At 36.0% G+C, this 6,000-nt stretch overlaps 1 long non-coding RNA gene across 1 annotated transcript in view; it reads left to right on the top strand.

Annotated features, from left to right (window-relative positions):
* Window positions 1-787: 787 nt before the first annotated feature.
* The window catches only part of LOC308654808, a 58,528-nt gene continuing 53,315 nt past the window's right edge, over window positions 788-6,000 (top strand). The window contains exon 1 of the long non-coding RNA XR_014023322.1: window positions 788-915. This is a non-coding gene — a long non-coding RNA (uncharacterized lncRNA). The remainder of the gene's footprint in view (window positions 916-6,000) is intronic.

Below are 6,000 nucleotides of genomic sequence, written 5' to 3'. Positions count from 1 at the left end.
TTCACAGATCGTTTCAGCCTTTATTCAGAAACGGGACTACACCTACAAGAATGGACCCACTTCTCTGGTGGAAAATGAGCCACTGAACAAAGGACGGGTCTGGGCTTATGTAGTTTATACTGAGAGGTGACTTAATTAATGAGTGTGTCAGCTTGGGCACCCAGGAATTTGGAATCTGTATTACTGCTCAAAGTGGAAGGGAGTCTAGGGTAAGCAGTCAGTCTCTGGGGTTCATCTTACTGGACTTGATGGAGGGCTTGGGGGTCAGTGATTGGTATCTGGAAAGGATTTGTTTGAGGAATGATTAATGCTTTGGCCTCTTCCCAGAGACTGCCTTTCTAGGTTTGATGAACACCACTTCCCCAGTGTTTATCACCAGGAAAGAACATATTGGGAAAGGATCAATGCTCTCAATGTAGGCTTTCCTTCTCACTCCCCCTTTCCCAGGTCTCACTATTTGGGGGGTTTGTCATTTTCCATATATAATACTCAGTGGCCTCCTATGGGTTCCTATGGCCTCCTACCCCATGCTTGTAGACCTATCTATCTGCTCTGACTTCCCCCAGGACTCAAGTTAAATATCTCCAGTAAAGTTGACTTCTGATTTAAATAACCCTGCTTTGGTTTTCTCTCTATATATTTTGGCGTACAAGATATGCATATATTTGTTTATCATCTCTCCCTCCCCACTAGGGTTTAAGTTCAGAAGAGCAAGGATTTTAAAATTTTATTTAATTCTAGAGCCCCAACATACAAAAAACAGTGTCTGGTACAGAACAGGTAGCCATTACATACTTGTTGAATTAATAAATTTAAATCTATTGCTTTCACTTTGTAGATCTAAACTTCCACTGAAGTCTGCTAACCACGCAATTACATCATAAGCATGTTTTAGAGAACAAAACAAGGAAAGAGGTGAGTTCCCCCTTTAAACTGGCAAAGAGCAGAGAGAAATGAAAAACTCCAAGGGTATGAGACATGAATTGGTTCATGATTTCCATTGATATTTAAATTTTTAGCTAGAGATGACTATAAATATGTAACTGCCTTTGCCAAATTCATAGAAATCTTTGAGACACTATTGTGTTTCCCACAGGATACAGGGCAAGGAACTCAGTCTAATTGTATTTAAACTCCAAATGATAAGTGACCTCAAGTGAGATCTACTTTGTAATTAACAATGCTGGCTACACCATATCGTTTATCATTTGCGTTATGTTCTGTGATTTGCTGGAGCTGGGATGAAGGATGATCACTAACCAGTGAATAAAAATCTCTATTTAATTATCCATTCTGCTTCTTTATTGATGGGCTTGTCCATTTCATTGTTTTATCATATTAAAAAAAAACCAACAAGAAAGTATCCAATATAAAAGACCACTGCCTGCTAATTTCAGTGAGGCAGTACTTCTTCCTAAAAGGCATTAGTCATTCCTGGGAAAAACTGGCTGATTCTGCCTCTCCAGCTGTGATGTGACCTTCTTACAGATGCAGAACTCTGCAAAGGGCTGAACCCGTGCTAGAGGCAAAGGGGCACTTTCTCTTGCTTTACTGACACACGTAATGTTCCTGACTCAAGATCTTTAGGGATGAATTCTCATAATCAAGCCACTATGTCAGAAAAGCCTAACTCCAAAAGCTTTATCTTAAGTTTCTGGTGATCACTTGTAGGCAATTATCTAATCATCTGAGGCATTATAAAATCAAACTACTTGGGTTTCCTCTGCTTCTTTCTGAAAGGAGGAATTATTTTTTAATGCTCTCTAGTCTCTTAAATATTTTGTACATCAATGAAAATAAGATTGCAAAATGAGGATGAGTTTGAGAATTTTTACTTCTCTCTTGATCCCCTATAAAGCCTTAAAGCTCTTTAGTCATGATTTTTAAAAATTGTGCTAAATGATTTAAAATATATAAATCAAACACTTTACAAATTCAGGGAGTTATTCTAAATTGTTGAAATATTAATATTGAATAGTAAAAAGTGAGAACTTGAGCTATTACAAGAAATGTTATTTATGAAAATAAGGTAGTCTAATCCTTTTGAATAGGTGAAAAGAAGTTTTATTATAAGCCTTTACTTAATAGTACTAAAAGCATAATCAGAAGACATTAATTCTTTAAGGCTTGTAGCCCTCAATATTTGTCAAAGCAAGAGTAGGTAAATTCTCTAAAACTTTATATTAAATCAGCAGCAACTATTTGTAGTTCAAACTATAGTTATCTGTGGAATATTTTTCTAAGTTCAAAATTTAGAATTGGTTTAAGCAAGTGATAATTTCTGTTTTCTCAGAACCAAAATCCTAATTTAGAGATAAATCCTTCGCATGTTCTTTTATTCCAAAGGATATACAACTTCAACGTAAGTTTAACATAGAGAGACCCAAAAGGAGATGGAAGGCTCTCACTATTTTCATGGTTACATATTCTAATCTTTGCCAATAACTCAGTCATCATCCTAAACACACCTCATGTAGAAAATGTTATTTTATGATTTATGTCTCAAGTATGTAGCAAACATCTTGGCAAATTATAAGTTGGTACTTTGTTTTTCTAAACAAAGTCTAGAGTGAAGCACATCTTTGTCAGAAGTTTTATGCCTGTGTGGACTGGAAAATTTAGCCCAAGGCATTCTAGATGGGACACCAGGCAAAGTAGGGAGAAGTCTAGGGGATACCTCTGTTATGGCATCAGGATAGGAAAAGAGTGAACATTGACTCAAGATTCCCACTATGTCTCTCTGACTCCAGATAGAGTAAGATCAACAAGCAATATCCTGCTCAGTTACTCATATTCCTTTTTCTCTCACTATCTTCTCCAAGAGACTTTAAATCATACACAATAAACCCTCAGTGACAGAACTTTGGTGCCCTTAATCGTTGGAGTGAATTATAAATCATCAACTCATTTAGAACTGGCTTTCTTATGGGGAAAGTAGAAATTTGTTAAGGAACAAACTATTCCATTTCTAGATTATTCCATGTGTTAACTTTGGATGTATTGCTCCTGGCTCCTTGATAACGATTTTCCTCCATTTTCATTGGATCTGAAAGAAAACTAAATAGAAAAGGGAAAAGAAGATTTAAAAAAAAAAAGAAGCATGGAAACCTTTAGATCATTTACATGAAAACACAAATTGGTGCATGTACACAAATGTAAGGGATCGTTATTAAGCACATTCAACTTTTCTTGTTAGCCTCTTTTATATATACTACTATTATTTAATGAAGAAGTTTTAAGATAATAGTGCTCTCTCCCTTAGCCCATAAAAGTTCTAACTACTGAATAAGTTATCATTGCTAACTAGACCCAGGTATTGGTGGTCAACACTGTTAAAGAACCTATCTTCATTTTGAGTCATTTTAGACAAAGAAAATTGTCAGGGTGAATTTAGGAAGAGGGAAAAAACAAGCACAACACAAAACACAGATGCACATTGAAGTCCCTCAAGATTTAATCCTGGAGTTATTTATTTCAGACAAATTGCTTCTGGAAAGCAAAGACAGCATCTGAAAGAAACACGGAGCTCTTTGGTGGTCCCTTCTGAGGGCCCTCTCTGTGTGGTCTATAAGTACTCTGAGAGTGAAGGCCTGTTTACCAGGAATTGATGTCTCTTTAGTTCTAGCTGTTAAGATAGCTGCCAGCTTGGGGACCTGCCTGGTTACTGATTTATCCCTTTGAAGTTTTCCCAAGTTTATTTGTTTTATTTTTTTTTTCTCAATCTGGTATGATTTTAGCAGATAATTCCCATGTCTCTTCCAGAGTATTCATACCAGTAGAATTTTAAGACAGGTCAGTTCTCTTTTTTTTTTTTTTTTTTTATGGCTGAGTAGAATATACTTCCCAACTGTGTGCTTAATTTCAGAGTTTACTGAGAGGTTTAAGAGGTTAGCTGCCCCACTAAATAATACCTTCCTTTACTTAGAAGAGATTAAACGGTATACTGAGCTCTGTTTCTACCCTCCTCCCCACCTTGTGTATTAAATTATTTCCCTGTTCATCTGAGAAGAAATATTTTTTTAAATATGCCCTTTATTTCAGAGTGTATTTTTTTTATTCCCAAAGGCAAAAGTTAGGAAATTCTAAGGGAGAAAATGGTTATTATATATTTATTCCTAAACTCCTCTAAGATTTTACTATCTTATCACACAAAATACTCTGCAAACATTGCAATAAAAACGAGAAGACTTGTGAGCACTTTCACTGCATGTTTTTTCCAAGAAAGAAACATTAAAAGTCTCCTTTCACTGTGTACGATGTGGTGTTATAAAAAATGAGAATGAACATTAGCAGGTTCTTGATGTCACACATGTTTAGCACAGATAACTCGGGCAAAAAAAAAACCCTCTCTAGTATTTTCCTTGTTCATGCTCTGGAAGAATTTGGGCCCCAAATTGCTAACAGTTGTTGCGTGTATATAATCTGAGAGAGTTATGGTAGGTACTGGGAGAATCACTGTACTGGAGAATGGTGACAGGATGACAGGGGAAGGTCTCAAGGTAGAAGGATCAGCAAATGCACTGTTGAACACTTTCAAACTCCAATTTGAACCTGAAGAGCATGATATGATAGGATCACCTATATTGATACTCATTCTGTCAGTATTTACTAAACTCTAACTACATGCCTAGCTTTAGTACTGTGGAGCATAGTATTCTATGCTTTATAAGAATGAAGACATGGTCTCTATATTCTCTACAGTTTATAGTGTAGGGTAGAAGTCAACCAACAACAAGAAAACAAAATATTCATAATAAAAATTAGAATGCTATGAGAATAATATATCAAGTATCCACTCTAGAAGGATAATCTAGAAAGGACCTTTTGTGGAGATTAGTTTTAAATGAGAACTGAAAGATGAGAGGAATCTCATATGTAAAGCACAAAGAAGAAGGTTATGGACCAGAGTGGAGGCTTTGTTTAATGGCAGAGCCTGGGACCAGACTACAGGTCTACACAATCTGAATCTGCATTTTTTATTATTTATTTATTCTAATTTGTTATACACAATGGAAGAATGCAATCATTTCACATTACACACATAGAGCACAATTTTTCAAGTCATTGATTGTACACAAAGTATTTTCACACCATTCGTGTCTTCATACATGTACTTAGGGTAATGTTATCTAATTCATTCTACCATCATTCTTGCCCCTTTACCCCCTCCATCCCCAACTCTCCCCTTTTCCCTATCTAAAGTTTCTCCATTCCTCCCATGCTCCCCCTCCACCACCATTATGAGTCAGCATCCTCATATCAAAGAAAACATTCAGCCTTTGTTTTTTGGGGATTGGCTTACTTCACTTAGCATTATATTCTCCAACTCCCATCCATTTACCTGCAAATGCCATGATTTTATTCTCTTTTAATGTTGAGTAATGTTCCATTGTGCATATATACCAAAGTTTCCCTATCCATTCATCCAATGAAGGGCATCTGGTTTGATTCCACAATTTAACTATTGTGAATTGTGTTTTTATAAATATTGATATGGCTGTGTCCCTGTAGTATGCTGTTTTTAAGTCTTTGGGTATAAGCTAAGGAGTGGGATAGTTGGGTCAAATGGTGGTTCCCTTCTCAGTTTTCCAAGGAATCTCCATACTGCTTTCAGTCTTGGCTACACCAATTTTCAGTCCCACCAGCAGTGTATGAGTGTGACTTTTTCCCCACATCATTGCCAACACTTATTGTTGTTTGTATTCTTGATAGTTGCCATTCTGACTAGAGTGAGATGAAATCTTAAAGTAGTTTTGATTTGCACTTCTCTAATGGCTAGATCTGTTGAACATTTTTTTCATATATTTGTTGATTGGATTGTATATCATATTCTGAGAAGTGTCTATTCAGTTCCTTGGCCCATTTATTGATTGGGTTATTTGTTTTTTTTTGGGGGGGGTGTTAAGGTTTTTGAGTGCTTTATATATCCTATCTGATGTGCTTGTGGTAAAGATTTGCTTTTATTCTGTAGGCTTGAATATGAATTTTTAAAAGATCCTA

Source organism: Spermophilus citellus, assembly GCF_964194105.1.
Source record: "Spermophilus citellus genome assembly, chromosome: 8".
NCBI classification, from domain to species: domain Eukaryota; kingdom Metazoa; phylum Chordata; class Mammalia; order Rodentia; family Sciuridae; genus Spermophilus; species Spermophilus citellus.
This window is presented reverse-complemented; position numbering and strand designations above follow the sequence as displayed.